At 35.4% G+C, this 23909-nt stretch overlaps 1 protein-coding gene and 1 pseudogene across 4 annotated transcripts in view; both read left to right on the top strand.

Moving 5' to 3' along the window:
• The window catches only part of MGAT4C (MGAT4 family member C), a 775861-nt gene that overhangs the window by 568967 nt on the left and 182985 nt on the right, over positions 1-23909 (top strand). The window lies entirely within an intron of this gene.
• LOC308513871 (hyaluronan mediated motility receptor-like) lies at positions 16528-18780 on the top strand (annotated as a pseudogene). Its single transcript has one exon. The product of its transcript is annotated as a hyaluronan mediated motility receptor-like (transcript).

Below are 23909 nucleotides of genomic sequence, written 5' to 3' on the forward strand. Positions count from 1 at the left end.
AAGGAGGGAAAAGTCAGCATTCTGCTCTTAATCAAATTCTCAGCATAACTGTGAATACATATGCCCTCAACCAAGTAGTGCAGAGATTACAAATGTTCTCCCTAGCCAACATGCTCTATGCAAATTGTCAATTTAATCTTCTTCCCACCAATGTATTTACTGTGCTTACACTTTATTTTCATATTCTCAAATCAATTTAAGTAGATATGAAGTTCTTATTCAATGATAAATATAAGCAAATTCCTTCTACATTATTAGTAGCAAATGAATATATTTTAAAAAATGGCTTCTCCTAATAGGCTGGAATTTTTGTTTAATATTAAATAATAAATCTCAGTCTAGTGTGATTATCACAGTAAAATAAGAATCTGTACTTATAGGTATGAGAACAAAAGGCAAAGATTTAGATATAAATGATTGTTAGAAAGAGATATATCCCAAATTATATTATATTAGACACTATAATAATATGCTTTTTCAAATCCTTTTGCATTATTTTAATAATTTAATGAATATATTTTTCCAAAGAAATATCTTTGCATGTTACATTAAACTAGTGGCCTAGTGCACAAAATTTGTGCACATTAAAAGGGGATCAATTAGAGGAAATATTTCAAAATTGCGATTTGCCCTTTCTCTATAATAGAAGTGTCAGAGATGAAAGAAAATTAGTAAAATGTATATGAAAATCTTCCTCCTGTCAGAGTCTGGGGAGCACCACAGGACCCAGAGTCAAGTCCCCACCCACCTACATGTGCCTCAAAATTACGCGAGACCCAGATCCAGTCACCCCCCACCCCCCGCATTGGGTTAGATCCAGACCCGGCTGGTTCCACCCTTGTCAAGCCCCTCCGGGGGGGGGGGGTGCAGCCTCAGGTCCCGTGGCCTGGCACCAGGGTGGAGAGCGTGGCCTGAGGTTCCCCAGCCTGTGCCAGGGCAGGGGGGGCATGCCTTGAGGTCCCCTGTCAAGCCCTGCTGGATAGGGGGTGCAGCCTCAGCTCCCCTGTCAAGCCCTACTGGGCGGGGGGTGGGGTGCAGCCTGAGGTCCCCTGGTTTGGGATGAGGGGAGCAGCCTGATGTCCCCCAACCCATCACTGGGGTGGGGGGTCACACCTTGAGGTCCACCATCAAGCCCCACTGGGCAGGGTTCATGGCCTGAGGCCCCCAGCTTGGCGCCAAGTTGGGGGGTGCGGCCTGAGGTCCCCTGTCAAGCCCCATGGGGGGGGGGGCGCAACCTCAGGTCCCTGCTGATTGCTCGTTAAAGCTCATTACAGTAACTTGGCCTTCGCTGTGGGAGCAGCCATCTTGTGTTATGAAAACCCCACCTCTGCTGTGGGCGCAGCCATCTTTGTGGTGGAGTGATGGTCAATTTGCATATTCCCTCTTTATTTAATAGGATATCAGGATGTTACTGACATAATGAAGAAATATTTTACTTTTATGAATTCTAAATACATAACGAGTTTATGTCCAATCACTATTTTTTGGATTTTGGAGAAACCTAATATTCATTAGATTAAGTCTGTTCCAATTTGTAGGTGTACTTGAATTTCTCTGCATGCTTTAAAATAGTTCCTTTTCAACATGTTTTTTAATGTACACATTGGTTTGTCTTTTATTATTTTGTTAAAGGTATATGTATCTATTTACAATAAAAAATAAAGAAAAAACTTTTATAGTTAAAAGTATCATGGGTTACCCCTGGCCATCGTGGCTCAATTGGTTAAGTGTTGTCCCATGCCCAAAAAGGTCATCAGTTGCAGGCCTGGTCAGGGCACATACCCAGGTTACAGGTTCAACGGGAGGCAACTAATCAATGTATCACTCTCACATGGATGTTTCTCTCTCTCCTTCTATCTTCCTTTCTAAAATCAATAAAAATATATTTTAAAAGATCATGGACTACTTATACAGTATTTTTTAATTTTTAAAAATGTTTTTATTGATTTAATAAAAATGTATTTTAAAATAGCATGGTTTATTATTACATTTTTTTAAAAGTTTTAAAATGTTTTTATTGATTTTAGAGAGAAATGGAGAGGGAGAAAGAGATAAACACAGCTATCAGCCCTAGCTGATGTTGCTCAGGTCGTTGAGCATCATCCTATGCACCAAGAGGTTGACAGTTACTTTCCGGTCAGGGCACATGCCCCGGTTATGGGTTTAATCCCCAGTGGGGAGCGTGCAGGAGGCAGTTGATCAATGTTTTTCTCTCTTCCCCCATCTCTCTAAACAAAAAAACAAACAAAATAAATACAAACAAACAAAAATCCCATCTATCTGCACGCCCCCTAGTAGGATTGATCCTGCAACCCTGGCAGGTGCCCCGACTGGAACTGAACCAGTGACCTCTTGGTCAATGGGATGATGCTCAACCAACTGAGCCCCAACTAGGACACTTGTACAGTTTTGAGAACATAAATTTAGTAAAGCCATTATAGAAAATGGTATGGAGTTTCCTCAAAAAATTCAAAATAGAACTGCCATATGATTCAGCAGTACCACTTCTGGATATATATATATATATATATATATATATATATATATATGAAAGAAATCAAATCAGAATCTCATAGTGATATCTGCGCATCCATGTTCATGCAGCATTATTCACAATAGCCAAAACATGGAAACAAACTAAGTGTATGTCAATGGATGAATGGATAAAGAAAGTGTTATACACATGCATAAAAGTTACTATGCGAGGTGATGTATGTGTTAATTAGCCTACTTGTGGCAATCACTTCACAATGTATACATATATATCAAATCATCATATTTTACATCTTAAATATATACAAATTTTATCTGTCAATTATACCTCAATAAAACAAGGGGAAAATATAATGGGACTATCCAGTGGAATTAATCTCATTTTGATATCTACCACCATACTGAGTATTATGGTTGCTCTTTCTAATTAGGCTGCCCAATTATGTCTTCTATCTCCCACCAACTTTTTCTATTCTGTTTATGAGAATTCCTCAGTACCTGCATCTCCTTGCTGGAACCTATACTTGACACAAAGGTATCTTGGAAGAGCTGTAGGTTACTTTTATTGAATAGTAAACTGATATTCTTACCCAAATTTAACCAACCACACTACATGGGATGGAGCAGAAATGATGGAATAGTAAATGGATCAGACATACTATATGCTACATCTCTGCTTGGAAAATTACAGCAAGGCTTGTGTCACCTTGTAAGTTCTCAATGTATATCCCTTAATTTAATGTAATAATGAACAGTTAATATAAACATTATTTCCCTTACCACTTCAGTATACACTAAATATGAAAAATAAAAACAGAAAAAAATGTTTTACCACAAAAGAAAGATTATATAAGATCTAATGTATAATTTAACAAATATTTTGTCATTGTTAAAATTCAAACACACAAGAAATGTATCCTTATTTATAAAAAATAAGAATAGCTTTAAAAAGAAAACAACCAATCATACTATTAATGAATAGACATACTTTTACTTGCTTTTTAATAATATTTTTCAATGACTGGCATGTGCATTTTTTACTTTATGGTAAATATTTGTAGAGCTGGAATGACAGACACATTTCTGAATATACAAAGAAATATTATGAGGAACTCACAAGGATAGTATGAAATTCAGAAAAAAAATTGTTAATTACAGTATGGTAGGCATAATAAAAAGTCAGGCACAGGTATGCCTAACCTATGAATTTAAAAAAAAAATAGTTTGGGAATGTTTTCAAGCTAAAACTATGTTTGAACTAACTCTTGAATGTGAGTACCAGCAAGCCAAGTAGACAAGGTTGCAGAACAATGGAGTAGTGAAATAAAGGATATTTCAGAAAGAATGGACATATGACCCTTTATGCAAATGTAGAAGAGATCGCAGTATTTAAGCCTTCCTGGAAAATACATACATTTGAAAATATGGTGAGGGATCGGGTTTGAAAAAGAAGTAAACAAAGTAATCGACAACAATTTAGGTCACATTAAAGAGTAGTTCTCAAAGTATGGTCCCAAGACCAGTAACACCTGGAAATTTGGTAGACAGACCAATTGTCAAGGTCCACTTAAAAATGCTGATTCAGAAACTCTGAGGTAGGGTCCTGTGAAGCTTTTACTTTATTTTATTTTATTTTTTATTTTTTAACAAGCTCTTCAGATCCTAATGCGCATTAAAGTTTGAGAACCACTGGAGTAAAATGTTTGGTATTTATCAGGCATTACGAAGCCATGCATCTACAAAGCTCAGAGAAAAGCCTGAATAGTACTTTAAAATAATTTACTGGCAGATTCATTGAAAAGAGACATGAATAAAAGCAAGAAGATGGTTTCAATAACATGCCAGCGAGACCTGATGAGGTTCTCAACATACTAAATATGGTGATGTAAAGTGTGGTTCAAATTTAAGAGACAATTGGGGTATAAAATTGAGATATGAACAAAGGGATATTGAAGCATAAGATAAAGGGCTGAATCTTGATTGATTTTGAGTTTTTTAGGTTTGTGTACTAAATAAAACAATCATATTCTACACAAAAGTATTTAATACACTGTCAAGTGCTATTTGTATATATTATCATTTCATTTGACTTATTTATGAGGTATTTATTTAAAAACATAATTAGACTAAATTCTGCACATTCTTTATTTTGTTTAAGCCAAATATATCTACAATAATTATAGTGACAACTGGGTTTCCTATTTATAATTAGGGAGTTACATTATATACAGTAAATTGTACTTACCAGCTGATATATCTTGGAGTCACTTTTTGAAATATTAAATTTATTGCTAATATATAACTAATTTAAATTACCAAGTAGTCAAATGTTAATATTCTTTTTAAGTTAGTGTAATAACATGAATTCCAAGCTTATTACAGAAAACAAGAATGAGGATCAGACAATGCATTTTCTTTTTTTTTATATCTTATTTCTAAAATAGAAATTCATTCTCATTTTTCAACCTTTTAAAATCAATGATAACATTTTTATTCTAAGATGGAGTTATATAAAGCTTGTTTCAATACCTTTCATCAGGAATGTTCAGGTTATAAGAATTACTAACACTTTCACAATATGTAAAGCCACATTCTTGAGCCAGAGAACTAGAAGAAAGAAATGAAGAGCAGTAACTTGTGTGTGTGTGTGTATGTGTGTGAGTGTGTGTGTATTTCATTTTTTAAATTTATCTTTATTATTGAAAGTATTACAGATGTCCTTTTTTCCCCCCATTGACCCTTTCTAGCCCACCCATTTCCTCCTCCCCAGGTCTTCACTACACTATTGTGTGCGTTCATAGGTTATGCATATATGCATTCAAGTTCTTTGGTTAATCTCTTCAAACTCACCCACCCATTCCCACCTTTCCATCTGGTTCATCAGACAAACATTACATGATCTTACTCAAATGTGGAATCTAAAGAACAAAATAAACTGATAAACAAAATAGACCCAGAATCACAGAAACATGGAAGAGCAGAATCTTAAGGATAGTTTGGTTTTAACAATGGGAGGAGAGGTGCATGGCAAAGATGATATATATCTAGTGACATCTCACTAATTACTGTAAGAATGTCATATATTATTTTATTTACACTTACAATGAACTATGAATTAGGAGACAGTATTTATTGTTTAGATTTTATAGATGACAATTTAAGGCTTAAGTAACTTACTCAGTTCACTGAATTACTAAGATAAAATAACACCAGAACTGATATCCAGAAGTGTCCCCTCCTGGGTTCTTAACTATTCTTTTAAAAAAAATATATATGTATTTACAGATTTCAGAGAGGAAGGGAGAAAGAGAGAAAGATAGAAACATCAATGATGAGAGAGAATCATTGATTGGCTGCCTCCTGCACACCCGCTACTGGGAATCCAGCCAGCAACCCTGGCATATGCCCTAACCAGAAATCCTGGTTCATAGGTCAACACTCAACTACTGAGCAACACTGCCTGGGCTTTTTTTTCTTTCTTTATTTTTTTAAATATTCACTAAAAAAAGAAGACGGAAAAGAAATGACTAGGCAAGTACATAAAGACTAAGGCATATCCAGCAATAATGAAACAAAAAATATAGAAAATATAGAAATATCCAAACTGAAATGAACTTACTAAGTTAGTTATTTTTCTCTGTGTGTGTATGTGTGTGTGTGTTGATGAGAATAGCAAACTTTGATTTTTATTATTAAAAAAAAGACCATGGCATTTGGGGTGTCTATTAAATATTATACTACTGGCTATTTTCTTTTTTGTATATGAATGTGACAACATAGCTCTAGTGATAGACACAATTAAATCATTGTTTATTGGAGACAAAAAGTTATATCACAGTACAAGCAAACAAAAACACAAAGAAGGGAAAAGACCAAAGTAATATTAGAGATTATACACATAGTGCAAAAATAAAATGTAGAGAAGTCATAAATAGGAAAAGAGCACAGAAGAGAAATATTAATGAAATCCCCCTTTGTATATATTTTTTATTTTCTCAGGTTGACTATATGTGAGAAATATTTATCCAATTATATACATCCTCCCATATTTATATAAAATATTGTGAAACATATATTAACATACTAGTAAAATATTCTACTATTTAGAAGTAGTACTGTGAAAGGTCAAATAAAATATTGGATTGCTATGTTGTGCAAAAAATGTACTTTTGGAAATGCAAATAAATGTGATATAATTGTGTAAAATACTGTAGCTAACTGTGATCAATTTCTGCTGATATCTTGCATGTTATTTTTAAAAGTAACAACAACATTTTGAATAAAAATAAGTAGTTAATTGGAATAGTCTTAGATAATTATTCTATTTTGGGTATTACCACTTGAGGTATGTAACTTAATAATGACAAAACTTACATCAGCATTCTTAAAAATATATCTTGCTAATGTAGTAAATTGATGTGAAAGTCAATCATATTGCTTTAGTGATATTCAGAATATATAAAAGTTCGCATATAATAAATTTAGTTACCCAATATAAAAGTTGCTGATACAGAGTTACACTCAGTGTTCATAGTAATAAAAATCACTATTAGGTAAAGGGTAACAGTAAGCTCTTCTAAAAAATATATGAATTCCTGTTTAGGTTATTCACTCCCTTATATTAAGGAATTTACTACCATGATCACAATTTATCCTAGCCTGAGCTGGAAATCTCTTGCAGAACATTAATGCAGATTTTGTAGCTACCATTTTTCTCTTTGACAGTTTCATGTTCAAAATTGTATGCGTGACCCTCTCTGCATATAATTTTATGATTATATTTTAAAATGTAATGACTCCATAATTTTATACCTGAAAAAGTCATCAAAATAAAGCTCTAATTATTTTAATAAACTGAACCATTAATATTAATTATTAAAAAGCTATTTAGAGTACATTGAATCAGAACACCTGGGTTTGAAACTATGAGTATCTTTGCAGGTGATCTCATTTTCATTTGCTTTATCATCACTAAGCTAAGATAAAATAAAATCTTTCCAAAAATCAAATAATTCCTAATCATTAAAAAAATATAATCTGTAGTATATATGGAGGAGGTCTTTTTGCTCTAAGCTTTACAGCTTTGCAGGATGGCTATTTCTATTTATAAAACAACTTGGTCTCTATGTGAATCTACTCTAATTGCTGGATGTGGAGTACATCCATAAATACTAGGGTTGAGAAATACCCTAAAAATTCAGATTCATTCATTCAGCAAACACTTATGAAATTTCAACAATATTAGACTGAGATATGTGGGTCAAAATGATTACTGAAATTCATCTTCCTAAGAGAAATTTCTATATTATAATTATTGCCCGCTAGTGAGTGTTTGAAGCACCACAATAAAGACTAGTCTATAAGAAAAAGGGTCCTGGATTCTAACGTCTAGCTACAATATTAATAATCATTGAAAAGGCAATTAATGTATCTTTACCTCAGATTCATTTTTAAATTAAATTTATTGGAGGAACATCCTATCTAATAATAGAGAAACATGCTAATTAACTGTAACTTCGCTACCCTTCCCATTGGCTAATCAGCGAGATATTCAAATTATCTGCCAGCCAAGATGGTGGCCGGTAGCCTGGCAGCTGAAGCAAACATGAGGCTTGCTTGCTCCAGTGATGGAGGAAGCCAAGATTCCCCACCTGCCTCAGCCCAGCTCTAAGCTCCAGATGCAACAATGTTAGAATTACAGAACCTAAACAAACCCCAGGTACCTGCTTTCAGCCAGCGTGGCCTTAGAACTTACAGTGGTCAGTGATGGCAACAGAGTTTCAATTATAGAATCTAACAAACCCAGATACCTGCTTTCAGCCGGCAACGGCCTCAGAGCTGGAGCCAGCTCTCAGCTCCAGTGACAGCTATAGAAGGTAAATAAATCCCAGAATAAAAACAAAAAAGAAAAAAGGAGAGACTGGGAGCTTCAGTCGCCCATCAGCCTGCAAACAGCCCTCAGCCCCTCATCCAGGCTGGCCAGGCACCCCAGTGGGGACCCCCACCCTGAAGGGGGTGTGACCAGCTGCAAACAGCCATCATCCCCTCATCCAGGCTGGCCAGGCACCCAAGCGGGACCCCCACCCTGATCCAGGACACCCTTCAGGGCACACCAGCCGGCCCGCACCCATGCACCAGGCCTCTATTCTATATAGTAAACGGGTAATATGCAAACTTACCCTAACAGCAGAACAACTGGGAATGACTAGTCACTATGACACACACTGACCACCAGAGGGCAGATGCTCAATGCAGGAGCTGCCCTCTGGTGGTCAGGGCGCTCTCACATGGGAGGAGCTCTGTTTAGCCACAAGCCAGGCTGATGGCTGCCAGTACAGCAGTGGTAGTGGGAGACTCTCCTGCCTCCTCAGCAGCACTAAGGATGTCCAACTGCAGTTTAGGCCTGCTCCTCGCTGGCAAGTGGACATCTTCTGAGGGCTGCCGGGCTGCCAGAGGGATTTCTGATTGCTATCTTAGGCCCGATTCCCCGGGGAGCGGGCCTAAGCCAGCAGGTGGTCATCCCCTGAGGGGTCCCAGACTGCGAGAGGGCACAGGCCGGGCTGAGAGATCCGCCCCCCCCCCCCGCCCAGTTCAAAAATTTTTGTGCACCAGGCGTCTAGTTGGTTAATAAGATTATATAGGTTTCAAGTGTAAAATTCTATGATACCCATCTTATAATGTATTGTGTGCCCATCACCCAAAATCAAATCTTTCATCATCATATATTTGATACCTTTCACCCTTTACTATCTATACCCCCACACCACTTTCCTCTGGTATTTTTTTTTAATTGATTTTTAGTGAGAGAAGAAATGAGAGGGTGAAAGAGGCAGAAACATTGATGTGAAAGTGAATCATCTATCCATTGGCTACCTCCTGCATGCCCTCTACCAGGGATCCATCCTGTAATCTGGGCATGTGCCCTGCCTGACCAGGAAATGAATCCTAGCAATTTACTGGTGCACAGGACAATGCCCAACCAACTGAGTCACATGGACCAGGGCTGTTTGATTTTTGTTTGTTGCTTTCACTTTTATATCCCATGTATGAGTGAAATTGTATGGTTCTTGACTTTCTCTATCTGGCTTATTTTGCTAACATTTTAGTCTCAATATCCACCCATGTCATTTGTTGCAAATGACAGTCTTTTCTTGTTGCTGAGTAGTATTCCATTGTATATATGTACCAAATCTTGTTTTTCCAATCATCTATTGAAGGTCACTTGCTCGTTTCCATGTCTTGGTCACCATGAATAATGCATCAATGATCAGATTTTGATATTTTACATGGATTATAAACTCCTGTTATGCTTACTTTATTGAGCTATGAAGATGGTTAAAATATTGGGGTGTGTACACCAGGTGTTCTGCAAACTTTTAGTAATGTCTTAACTATTTATTTACATTTAACTTCCATGATAGCAAACTTAAAAACAGTGCTTCATACATTTTGAAAAGGCTCACAATATCCAAAAATGCCTCCTACTTAAATGCTTTTCTATCAAAGACCAACAAAAGCATTCAAACTCTAATATAGGTAAACATTCTGCTTAAATCATTCAGTAACTCTGCCAGCTCAGGCAAATGGCTTAATTTTTTTTTATTTTATATCGTTCATCTAAAAATAATAAGATCAGTGATTTCTTTTTTTTTATTTGAGAAATTAAGGATTTATTTGGAAGAGTTTGTCCTCTAAAAATTTTTGAAATACACATTTCTAAAAAGCAAGTGACTAGTAGTCTCTTTCCTAGAATTAAAATTAATTTAACTTTAATAGCTAATTTTCTAATTTCTTCTCAAGTAATGCTTTGGCTTTAGAAAACACTTTAAAAATGGGATATTGAGATATTGAAATGTTTTCAAACCAGTAACACATAATAAATGCATTATAGATGTTATAGATAGTGAAAAATATTCATTAAGAGCTAATTTATTTACATATTAATGGCATAAAAACATTGGCTTTTAAAGGAAATCTGCACTTTACCTAGTGCAGAATCTCAAATAGAGGATTTTCTAAAATCATCTAGATTTAAATCGCATATTTTGGGGTTAAAAGGACAATTTTAGTAACCCTATAGATACCAAGTTTGCAGCCTAGTTACTCTTATAAGGATTCTAGTAGCATAACCAATCATCATGGTTTTCTCAGGACTGTCACAGTTTCAGCATTGAAAGTCATAATTGCAGAAAACCTTTCAAACCTAGGCAAATGTGACAGTCAGTCAGCAATGTTCAAAGAACTCTGGTCACACCAGAAATCTCTACCCAAGCAATTAATGATACTCTCTCTTCTGCTTTCTGTAACACATCAGACAGTAAAGAGTCCTTCAGCTCTTTACTTCTAAACCACATGTTGTTGCTCCGAAGAATTATACTTAACATAGAACACTTCTGACCTAGTAAACAATTACAGAAGATTTTGCTGTCTGCATTTCCCTTACTAAGTTCAGATATGAGAAAATGTGGCAAAATTGGGAGATCATTAGATATACAACTCCTTTTATTTCTCTTTTTGATACATGTTCATTCTGTGAAGTTTTACTTGATTCTGCTTTCTTCATAGTTTTTAATTTGTTTGTTTGTTTTTGCTTCTTAGCTTTGGTGTTTTTTAAGTATACAATACACTCTGATCCTCTCCCATAGGTAAGAGTAGCCCAGAAAGGTTAATCTGCATTGCTTATGCATATTTTATCTCTACTTCTCTAAATGTACAACACATTTATTTATTTTTCTTAATTGTTATTGAATTGGGGTGACATCTATACTAATAAAAGGGTAATAAGCTAATTAGACTAGATAGACCAGATGTCTTCCAGACTCCTTCCAGATGTTGTTCTAGACAAAGCCACAGTGACGGGGGCCGAGGCAGAGGTGGTTAGGGGCGATCAGGCAGGCATGCAGAGCGGTTAGGGGTGATCAGGAAGGCAGGCAGGTGAGCAGTTAGGAGCCAGTGGTACTAGATTGTGAGAGGGATGTCCAACTGCTGGTTTAGGCCCGATCCCACAGGATACCAGATTGTGAAAGGGTGCAGGCCAGGCTGAGGGACCCCTCCCAGTACATGAATTTTGTGCCCCAGGCCTCTAGTTGGTTAATTTAATGATGCATATTTCTAATTACAATTTTATAATAAATCATTTGTATATTATATTGTTTTCACCACCCAAAGTCAAATCTTCTTCCATCACCATACACTTGACCACCTTTACCTTTTACTATCCCCACCTCCCATCTCTCTGATAACCACCATTCTATTGTCTGTGTATTCTGTTTGTTTATTTTTCCTTTTTAAATTTATCTTTATTATTTAAGGTATTATAGATGTCTCCTTTGTTGTTTTTTTCTCCCCATTAACCTCCTCTACCCCACACCCATCCCTCCCAGGCCTTCACCAAACTATTGTCTGTGTCCATGTATGCCACCCATTTATTTATTTAACAGTTCATTGAGCATCTGTTATGTGCTTGGCTCTTTATTAGGTGTAGGTATAGAGATGAGATAATAAAAAAAAAACCTTACCAATGAGAAAACCAATAGGTAAACAAAGAAAGGTAGAATAAATTGTTAAGATACACTCAGGTTATATAGGAAAATGAATAAGAAAGGATTTACATGGAGTAAAGCTTGAGCTTGAGTTAAAAAATGAATGCTGTTTAATCAGAAGAGGTTTGTGGAGTACAAATTCTCATCCCTGGTCAGACAGAATCATATAGGAGAAATATAACATTTTAGTGTGTTCAGGGAAATGCAAGTAGTTCAAAACCAATAGAGAATCAGATAAGGGGGAAAGTTAATGCCCAACCAGAAACCAGGCTAGAAATTAGTCATGGGCAAGACTATGAAGACCCAAGACATAGAAAATATTACTCTCTTCTCTGTTTATATCTTCACTGTGTTTATCTGCTTATGGTCTTCAAGTTGAACAATTTGAAAAGAAATAACAGAAGAAGTGATGCATTCCCTTTTCTATCACCACTGAAAATCAGTAAGGTTGACACGCACATAGTAGAAAATAGTAAAAACTGCTGGTGGTTGCATTTATCTTTGAATAACATATGAGTATTTCCAAAATCTTACCTCCATCATATAATTCATTTAAAAACAAAATAATCCAAAATAAATAACAAAAAGTTCTGCCAAAGACCCTATTGGGGAGGTTTCTGATGCTCCTTAGATCCTACAAGATTGCACACAACAAAATGATAGAATAGAGAAGGGAGTCAGAGTGATTAGAGTCTGGGAGGCATCAAAAAGAAAAAGCTGACAAAAAGAGGGTATTACACCAAACAATGCACTTCAGGATGTCTGTACTTACCACCTCCACACATGATGTCATCTCTTTCATGATCCACGCGGTATGAATGGTGGGGAGCACTTAATCATATTATGACTTTAAATATCAGGAAATTAACACTTTTACAACATTGTTATCTAATCTCCAGACTTTATTAGTGCCTTCAATTGTCTCAATAATTTCATTATTGCAAAAGAAAATCCAGAATTATGTCTTGCATTCAGTTATCATATTTATCAATCTGGCACACTTTCTAAGCCTATTTGTCTTTTTCTTGGGGAGGGGGGTGTCTTCACACAGTTCAATTTTTGGAGAGTTCAGTGTTATTTTGTAAAATATCCTTCAATTAGGCTTTACCTCACAATTAATTTTTGGGGGGCCTTTTGACAGAAATACTACATAAAGATTGTGTATGTTATATAGGAAGGTACATCTATGGATTTGTTTCATTACTGCTGATAATTGCAAAGAAAAAAAGAATTCAATAAATCAGCAAAATAATTTACATTATAAATGTATGGCTGGGAAGCTTAAATTTTAGAGTTAATAAGGCTAAGTTTGGGTTAATTTTTGTTGTTGTGCATTCACAATAAAAAGAAGAGCAACTTACAGGGATTTGTACTTAAACAAAAATGCACTAGAATGATGCACTAGAATGATGTTGAATATTTCTTTTTTTTTTTAAACTGTTAAGTCTTCAAGAGGACTTTATTTTTTTTTAATATATTTTATTGATTTTTTACAGAGAGGAAGGAAGAGGGATAGAGAGTTAGAAACATCGATGAGAGAGAAACATCGATCAGCTGCCTCCTGCACATCTCCCACTGGGGATGTGCCCGCAACCCAGGTACATGCCCTTGACCGGAATCGAACCTGGGACCCCTCAGTCCTCAGGCCGATGCTCTATCCACTGAGCCAAACCGGTTTTGGCTAATATTTCTTGAATAAATTTGAAATCCATTGTTACAAATGATATTTGATAAAGTGTCCACTGAGTTTTGACTATTTAAATCCGGTTGCAGCTTTATTATAAACAGCAATCCTAGTTTTGACAGCAATTCTTGTGTAATTATTTATCAAAATACTTAGCATATTTGGAAAAGATTGCAATCTCATGGAGGTCAAGCAATATACTTTATTCACTTTTTGATCAAAGTCTACCTCGACAGGTATCTTTTATAATAAAAGGCTAATATGCAAATTGTCTCCTCGACCAGATGTTCAACCTGGAATTTGACCAGGAGTTTGACTATGGGGCGGGGCTGGTCAACCAACCTCCAGTGTCTCCTCCCCCCAGCTAGCTGGCCCCAATTGACCTGATCAGGGTGGGCCGGCCAGACCCAACCTGTGCACAAATTCATGCACCAGGCTTTTAGTTTCTAAATAAATGTTTTAGTAGAATTTTGTTATAGTTTAAAAAGATAATCTTGCATTCTAAATGCTCACTACTTCAGATTAAGCATTCTTCTGTTAGTTTTGAGTACCGAGGTTTCACTGTTTGACTAACTCACTAAATAGATATTAACCACCATCTACATTAGTGCTTCTTGAAATACTCATGATAAACACTGTGGACCTGATCACTGGCCTCAAATAATGTACAGTTTTGCATAGATTTAATCATCATGATTATTGTATGATTGTACTGGTGAACATAATTTATAATTCTAATATCCCTTAATGGAAATGTGCTTTTCAACACCAAACTTGCCATAGAATACTTATTAAAAGTATGGGTTTTGATCTTAGAATAAAAAGTCTAGTTAGTTTGTGGATCTATGTCTTTCTAGAAATGTTACTCTAAGCACTTCATATGAACACATAAACTTTGCTTCCTTCATAAACATTATTTTTATGAAGAGTAATGTAAATGAGATAATGTACCAAAATGTAAGGTATACAATTTTAATTCAAAATGGGCAAGTGAAGTGAAATTTATTATTTAAGAATTATATATATTTGCCAAAAATGTGTTTGGTATTTCAAGCTACCTGGCTTTTATTTTGTACTTTTAATTAATATGAGAGTTGTTTTTCTTTTCCTCAGTTATTCTCTTAAATGTTTATTTTTATTTTATTACTTGGAGAATTTTTGTTGTATTTGATATAATATACCATTGCTATAATATAGAAGGGTGGAAATTAAGGGTTACCTACATTCCCAAATATTCTTATACTGTTTATTAAGAACCTAACAGGAGCTTACCACTACTTAGATAAATTTTATTTCAAATACTGAGTGGGGTTCTTTACTTCCTTCAAAAATATAATTCATCCTTGAAAATGCCATATCATGTTTGTAACCAGTAATAGCTTAGGATTTAAGTTGCATTTTATTACTCTAATAATTTTCTAAATGGTTTGCAGCCTGTCAAAAGATATATTTATTCTCAGATGAGCACCTAATCCATTATAGTTGACTCTAATTCTGTGTCCATGTGCCCTTGCTTCTCAACCTCCAATACATTTAGATAATTTTGGCTGTGGTACAAAGTAATAAAAATAAAGAAGTTGAAGACAGCAAAGCAGCATATAGATCCTTTAAGCATATTATTTTTCCTTGCATGCATAGTGAACCTGCAAATTTAAGTGCACAATGTAAATACCACTTTATTTTTAAATTTACTAATTTTGATATATACAATACTCTGTAAACATTTAGCTGAATAGTTTTAAACCCTGATATTGATGAAGTCAGGAACAACTCCACTATGGCCAATAAATTTCCTTTTATACTGTAGTATCAGATACTTAAAAAATAGATAAAGCAGCTATCTCTATTGTATTAATTAAATAATGGATGGTTTGTTTTTCATTTTATTTTGTAATTATAGCATTTTTATATCAAATTTAGTTTAGAAAATGTAATATTAAACATGATTAAATATACCTGGTTTGTATCATAAGCTTAATTTGATTCTAATCAAAATCCTATAGGGGGTTATTAGTACCTGGTAATGTAATTATAAAATGCTAAAAGTGATTTAAATAATGCACCAGCTTAAGAAAACAAAATATTTTGAGAAGGAGGAATAATGAAATTGCACTACCACATACTTGAAAACATTGTGAAGGTTCAATTAAATAGCTCGCTTTGTGAGCTAAGGCACAAATGGAAGTACTTTTGAAGGAACAAAATGTTTGGTTCTTTGGTACATATTGCCTTTGGTATTCAGTCAATTTGGTATTCATTTGCTGTAGAATAATAGGTTAACAAAAATATGTGGAAAATATGGACTGTGGTAAAGTTATTCTTACATTATAGGTAATAGTTTTTAAAAAACAGAAAAATTCCAGACACCACCATTTCTCTCTTCAAGACCAATACCATTAAAATGTCCTGAACAGCTTACTTAACCTAGCTCTTGCATCCCTCTCCAGATAGATGGCTTGTCTAGCCTTCTTCCTCTGCTACACTAGAATTATTTGAAATTCCCCTATGCGTTCCTGGATTAGTAGGACCACTGCACTGCGCATGTTCTTTCTTCTGCCTATAATGCTCTCTCCACAAGCCCATACTCCCACTTCTATGAATTTGTCAGAGCTCAGCTTAAAGTCGCTTATTCAGCAAAACCATCCCTGCAATCCTAATATGTGTTTGTAGAACACCATTTCATTTCCATCATCATAGTTTTCGGGTATAAATAAAGTTTTGTGGCGATTTGATTCTCGCATTGGAATTTAAGCTTTGTTATATGTGTGTTTTTGCTCAGCATTGTATTCTCATGACTCAGCAGAGTACATGGCGTGGAGTAAGTACTCATCGATTGAATATATGATCAAACAGCAAGAGACATGCATTTTGATATTCCAAAGAATTTTATTTACTATTTTCAAGACATTGGAGAGAAAGTTGAGGAGGGACGCTGGTGCCCTTGGGCTTGTGGAGCTGGTCGTCAGCAGGTCCTTTCCCAAGGAGCCCCTGAAATAACTCAGTGATCCTTCTCCTTCTGCACATCGCCAGGTGCTTATGGTATGAGAACGTCAGAATTATTGAAAGGACCAGTATCCTTTCAGAAATCACAACGATTTAAAAAACAGCAGACAAAAATAATCTCAACCAAATCTTACTGTTGACAAAGATACCACCTTGCCTGCTTCAGCAAGAGAAGTTGACTTTGGGATTAAAGGAGGAATCTCATCAAAATGATAAAGTCTTGATGATGTTGGAAAAGGAAATGCATGTCCTTGTGCAGGCACTTGGTGCTCAAGGCAAGAGCCTCCAGGACCTGGAAGCTGAGCTGGAGAAGATGGAAGCAGAGCTCAGCGCTGCGGTCGGGAAAAAGACGTCGCTGCCAGTACTGCTACACTGCAAAAGCAGCTTACCGGCTCCACCAGGACTCACAGGCCACCAAAGGCTAAGTGTTCTCAAGCTGCTCACCAGAAGAATTCTAAGCCTTGAGTTGCTGAAACTTAGAAAAAATGAGAAACTAAGATGAGAAGTATGATGGGTAACCAACAAGGCACGGAGGTGAAACTGCAGGTCACCCAGAAGAATCCCAGAAAGTCTCAGGGGAAGTGGCCCAGCTTGCCGGGAAACTCGTTTCCATAGAGAAATAACAGATTGACAAAAAATCTGACACAGATAGACTCTTAGAATACACTGAAGAAATAAGTTGTGCCTCGGATCAAAGGAGAAAAATACAAGCTAGATACTGCCCAGTTAGAAGAAATTTTAAGCGAAGAATCATGAAGTTTTAAGCCTTAAGCAGTCTCTCGAGGAAAGCATTGTTACATTGTCTAAGCGAGTGAAAGACCTGATGGTTAAATGTCAGCTGCCAGAAAGAAAAAGAAGAGCTCATCACCAGCGGCAGAGAACTGGATGGAAATCTACATTCTGTCATGCAAACCTAAAAAGAGAAGTTTATTCTTGAAAAACAAGAACATGAAAAGCTACATCAAAAAGAGTTGCAAATTGATTCACTTCTGAAACAGGAGAAGGCATTATATTCTATTCTTCAGCAGAAGCTATGTTCTTTCAAGAGGAAACGATGAAAGAGAAGAATCTCTTTGAGGAAGAATTAAACAAGCTCTGAATGAGCTAGATAAACTACAGCAAAAAGGAGGGGCAAGCTGAAAAGTCCTTCAAAGAATTGGGAGAAGAAAGAAAACCTAGGGCTGAAGAAGTGAAACGTTTAGAAGAAGATCTGAAGGTGAAAGAACCCGAACACTAGAAAAGTTAATGCTGCTCACACTCAGGCCACCTGCTGTGCAGAAAAGGTGCAATAGTAAGGTGCAGAACCTTGGAAATGTCACTGCTCCATTTGAAAGCTATAAAGCATTAACAGCTAGTGAGAGAGAAGATCTTAAGCTCGAGAACTTATCACTTAGGGAAAAAGTGACCGAGGCCAGGAAAAGTGCAGAGCATGTTCAGCATCAGATATTGGAAACTGAGAGTTCAGCTCAAGAACCATGCAAGGGTACTTCTAGATCTGCAGACCAGATCAGCTCTTAAAGATGCAGAAATTAAAGATATCACGGTTTCTTGTCTCCAAAAAATAACTTGATTTGGAGAACCAATTCAAGCAGCAAGGTGAAGACTTTAAGAAGCAGCTGGGAGAGGAAGAAGCAAGAAAAGCTGGAAAAGAAAATACAATGGCAGAATTAACTGAGGAAATGCGTAAGGGGTGTCTCCTTTATGCAGAACTATATAATAAAGCCTTTTCAGCCACACCCGGATGCATTTGAAGCAAAGAAAGTCTTTGTTGAATAAACACGGTGCAAATCAGGGACAGCTAAATAACCTAATAGATTCATATGCTGAATTATTGGGTCATCAGTACATAAAATAAAAAAGCATGTTATGAAATTGAAAGAAGAAAATAACCAACTCAAATTAGAGGTGTCAAAACCCCGCTCTAAGCTTGCTATAAAAAAGCAGAGCAAAAGAAAACTTCAGGAGGAGTTGAATAAAGTTCTGGGTATCAAACACTTTGAACTTTCAAAGGCTTTTCTTCATGAAAGTAAAGCAAGTTTTGCTCTCAAACCTCAGTAAAATGAGGCAATGCAAAATGCTGTTGAGCTCCTGTGGCTCCGAAAAACCAGTTGAAGATTATGTTTTTATTATGTTTGTAATGAATACTTTTTGTTTTTATTATGTTTGTAATGAATACTTTTAAATGTATTTAATATTAACTTCCTATTTTTAGGTATCTGAAAACAAGTTCAACATTTTTACCAATATGTCTTCTGACATTTTATTTTCTATTGTCAGTACCTCCTCCCTGGTGCTCATTTCATCACTTCATTCTAAACCTTCTATTTGGCTTTCCAGCTTTACAAATTGGCCCATTATTCAGCATTCTTTTAAAAATCACTCATAGTATTATTCTCCTATTCTAAAACCTTAGATGGTTTCAAGATTCTAATCCAAGGTTTTTAGCTTGATTCTGGATGGCTTTTCTAATCTGAACCTCTTAAACAAAACACCTGGCTTGTTCTTGCCTCCATTTTGATTCTCCTAAGAATGTCGGCTCTGTTTTACCCATCATCCATTTATGCCATTCAAGCAAGAAGTAAGAGCATGCTTAATACTATAGTAACCTCTTTATCTCTTATCAGAGTCATCTAGCTGGTCAATAATTTGCATATTTCTAGACTATCCCAATCCAACTAAATTTAAATCTGGGTTTTGGCCTGAAAATATGCATTTTAAACAAACCCTTCAGTTACTTATTAGATTCATTAAAGACCTGAGAAACAGTGCCCTTAACTAACTATAGAGAATTTTACTTATACTGCTTGGCATCGTCCTTCCTACTGGGAATTTGATTAGTACTTCTGTAATGTGAAATAAAAATTCCACATTAAGTCATTAACCCAATTATTCAACTTGTATATATGAAATTACATTAATGCTTCTGCTTAAGGTGTATTTATTATCTGTACCTTTCTGTCTTCTCCAGATTTACAAATTATAGTATACCATTTAGAGATTCATAATTTTCCATCTAAAATTTCAGATTTACAAAGTTAGTGTGTTTTAAGCCACCTTTTAAAATAATATTTCTCCATTGATGGACCAACAGAGACTATTACAATCAGAATAGTTTTTTCATAATAAATTATTTTATTGAATCTTAAAAAGATAAAATAAGCCCTGCTGGCATGGCTTAGTGGTTGAGCATTGACCTATGAACCAGAAGGCCATGGTTGGATTCTGGTCAGGGTACATGCCCAGGTTGCAGGCTCACATTGTGGACTGGGTTCCCAGTAGGGGGTGTTCAGGAGGTGCTCTGCCAATGAATCTCCTCATCATTGATGTTTCTATATCTCGCTCCCTCTCCCTTCCTCTTTGAAATCAATCAAAATATATTTTTTAAAACAGATAAAAAAAATAAAGACATTGGGTATCACCTAATTCATACCACTTTGCTATTCAGATACCTTTACTAGAATCATCAAGTTAACCCAGAGCTACAGGATAAAGTTCAAATCTGTTGTCCTGGCAGACAGAGTCTTTTAAAACATAGCTACCACTTAAAACTTATTTCATGTTCTTTACTCTCTATAAACCTTCTGCTCTTGTCAAATTGATTTACCCTTTATTTCCCAAAGGCATCCCACATTCTTCTATTTCAACAAGTATATAAACCCCCCCCCTTTTTCATGTCTTTGCTTATTTAATTTCTAACTGTGCTTTAAAACCTACTCAGGTCCCTTCGGCTATAGAAAGCTTTACACAATGGGCATATTAATATATATATATATATATATATATATATATATATATATATGACAATTAGTACATTATATATATATATGAATTTACTGCTTACAGTCACTCATAATTTTAGTTTATGTGTGTATATGTCTCTTATAATTAGATTTTAGAGTAACATATGGGCAAAAGTCATATTTTACATAAAGTAATATGACTAATAAGAATTCACAAAAAACATTATTAATTGATTGGGGGGGGTGGGGGTAGATGGGAAGAGATTAACCAAAGAACTTACATACATATATGTATAATACATTGACACAGAAAATAATGTGGTGAAGGCCTAGTGGGGTTTGAAGGGGTAGGGACAAGTGGGTCAATGGAAGAAAAAAGAGGGTCATCTGTAACACTTCCAACAGTAAAGATAAATTTAAAATACATTATTGATGGATTGAAGTTAAGGGACTAAGGATTGATATCTCCTAAGAAATTATGAAATATAATCTTGGTACCAATGTGAGTTCAGTGGTTTTATATGATGTCTTAGTCTATCTAATAAAAAATAGTATTTCACAATTTTGTTACAATTTTTGAAAGTGTTAATTTTTCTGATTAGTAGCCATTAAACATTCTTTGCAGAGTGATCTGATTAAATGAGTTTTTCCAGGATTGAAATCCAGTGATAACATGGATTTATTTAATAATCCAATAATTAAATTTGTTATACTCCAGGCAGAGACTGAATGGTGAGGATATGGAAGCTTGTGAGAGGGACAGGTTCTCTAAGAATTGATAGTCTTAAAGATAATTAATTACTTTTCAGAATGTCATGGGGAAAGGCTGTTAAAAGTTGCAGAAATTCTGACAAAAGTTGATAATTATTACACTAAAGTGAAATTATATAGTGAAGATTTAAACTATGGGATGGAGATGAAAAAGTATTACAAAGGAAGATTGACAGGATTTAAGTACTAATTGCAGAGATTTTATTCACAGAGGGTTCCACACCATATATGATTCAAGTTTTCATGAGCTGCTTATTGAAATGTAGATTTCTAGGGCCTATCTTGGGTTTTATTGAACCAGAATTTCTATTGGCAGACAGCAGAAATGAAGCAATTTAAGATAGCTGTAACATTTTAAACTGAGGATTAGGAATGTAGTATTTAAAGATAAGAAGTTTGATTTCCACAAATGTGGAAAATCTGAGTCAAATATCTCACAGATTATAAGAGATGTAGGACAGTTATTTTTAGTGCGAAAACTTATTTAAACAAATAATTCATTTAGGCTCTATGCAATTTCAATTTATTTTTTACAAATAATTACTTTCCCAGTTCATAGCATTTACATGATTGACTATCCAAAATATTCATTGATGTAGCATCATATTTAAAGGTTTATTATCCTCACTTATATTTTTGTAAATGATTGTAATAAACTTCAAGTATTTAATATTCTTTAATTATATAGTTACATATTGCATTGTTTTCCTAAAATTTTCTAATTTTGATTATTTATAATTTATTTAATTGTTTTACAGTTCTCTTAAATGTGCATAAAGTATTGTAGAGCCTCAGAATATGTTTTAATGTTGTTGATTCTTTTAAAATAAAATATTTGTATTCAGATAAAGTTACATAATTTCCCCATTTTATTATTTACTAGAAATTCATGCATGAGGGAATGTGTCCCTCTGCCCAGCCTGCACCCTCTCCAATCTGGGACCCCTCAGGAGATGTCTGACTGCCGGTTTAGGCCCGATCCCTGGATCGGGCCTAAACCGGCAGTCGGACGTTCGTCTCACAATCTGGGACTGCTGGCTCCTAACCACTCACCTGCCTGCCTGCCTGATTATCCCTAACTACTCTGCCTGCCAGTCTGATAGCCCCTTCACTGCTCCCCTGCCAGCCTGATTGATACCTAATTGCTCCCCTGCCAGCATGATTGTCACCAACTGCCCTTCCTTGCTGGCCTGATCATCCCTAATTGCCTTCCCCTGCAGGGGTGAGGGAACTGAGGGACTGAGGCTGGATGAGGCTGGAGGCTGCAGGGACTGGGTGAGGCAAGGCTGAGGGGACTGGGGGACTCTGGTTGGATGAAGCAGGGCTGAGGGGACTGGGCACTGCCATCTTGTGTCTGTGGGTGCCGCCATCTTATGGGGGTGTGACAGTCAATTAGCATACTCCCTCTTTATTGGCTGTTGGCATTGCCATCTTGTGAGGGTGTGATGGTCAATTAGCATATTCCCTTTTTATTAGATAGGATTGTTGTGAATATTTACTTTTAAAATATTTTAATAATTACATTTTAGTTTTTTATTCCTAGTTGAGAACAGCCACATTCCAACATTAACTTGTCGTATTTTTCTGATAATGATTGTTTCAAAAATAAATTAGTGGACATCTCTAGCAGTTAAAAATGGTCAAAATTCTAATTTTATACTATTTTGAATTTTTAGAGTTCTAATAAGGCTTAAAAGGTGGGGCAATGATATATGAGACATACACATTAAATTCATGCATTAATATATATGTACAAGGGCTTGCCATGTGTTCTGGAAAGGTACTCAAAAATATTTATGATCCCTGATTTCAAGCAGTTATAGTTTACTAGGAGATATATATATATATATATGCAAAGTCAGTGATCTAGCATCTATCTTAAGTGTATCTTTAGCAATGAAATAGGTATATTTTGAAGTTTTATTTAGGCAATATGATGTCTTCATTATTATTTTCAATCACCTTTAACTACTGCTGGCCCTTCAAGAAAATAGGAAAATGATATACTTAATTTTTATTCATGAGATTGAGTCCACATTCAATATTTAAATTCCAAAGTCAATCATTTTTATATGTTTTTTGAAATAATTTAGATATCACAGATGTTTTATAAAATAGATTGCAATCATCTCAATGTGGGACAGTATCCTATATTTTTCTAGTTAATATTCTTTTTTTTTCTTTTTCTATTTTTGTTAATTCTCACCCGAGGATATTTTTTCCGTTGGTTTTTAGATAGAGTGGAAGGGAAGGGAAAAAAAAGAGAGAGAGAAATATCGATGTGGAAGACATTGATTGGTTGCCTTTTGCATGTGCCTGGACCAGGGCCAGGAATCGAGTCTGCAACCGAAGTACCTGCCCTTGACCTTAATCAAAACCAGTATCCTTCAGTCCTCAGGCTGACATTCCAACCACTGAGTCAAACAGGCTAGGGCACTAGTTAATATTTTTTGTCACTGAATAACAAAAGACATATATGTGGATTTATCATTTTTCTAATATTTTGAGTCTATTTTTTGTCTACCTGCATAACAAGGACATGCATATTAAAGATCGGGGTGACTAAGAAAGCAATAATGACATTTATTTAATTTGAATTACATAATATATTTTTTATACATCACCTTTAATCTCATTGTGAATCGATTTTTTCATTTGAAGAAGTAATACTTTAAA

This window comes from Myotis nattereri, assembly GCF_964212035.1.
Source record: "Myotis nattereri genome assembly, chromosome: 2".
NCBI lineage: Eukaryota > Metazoa > Chordata > Mammalia > Chiroptera > Vespertilionidae > Myotis > Myotis nattereri.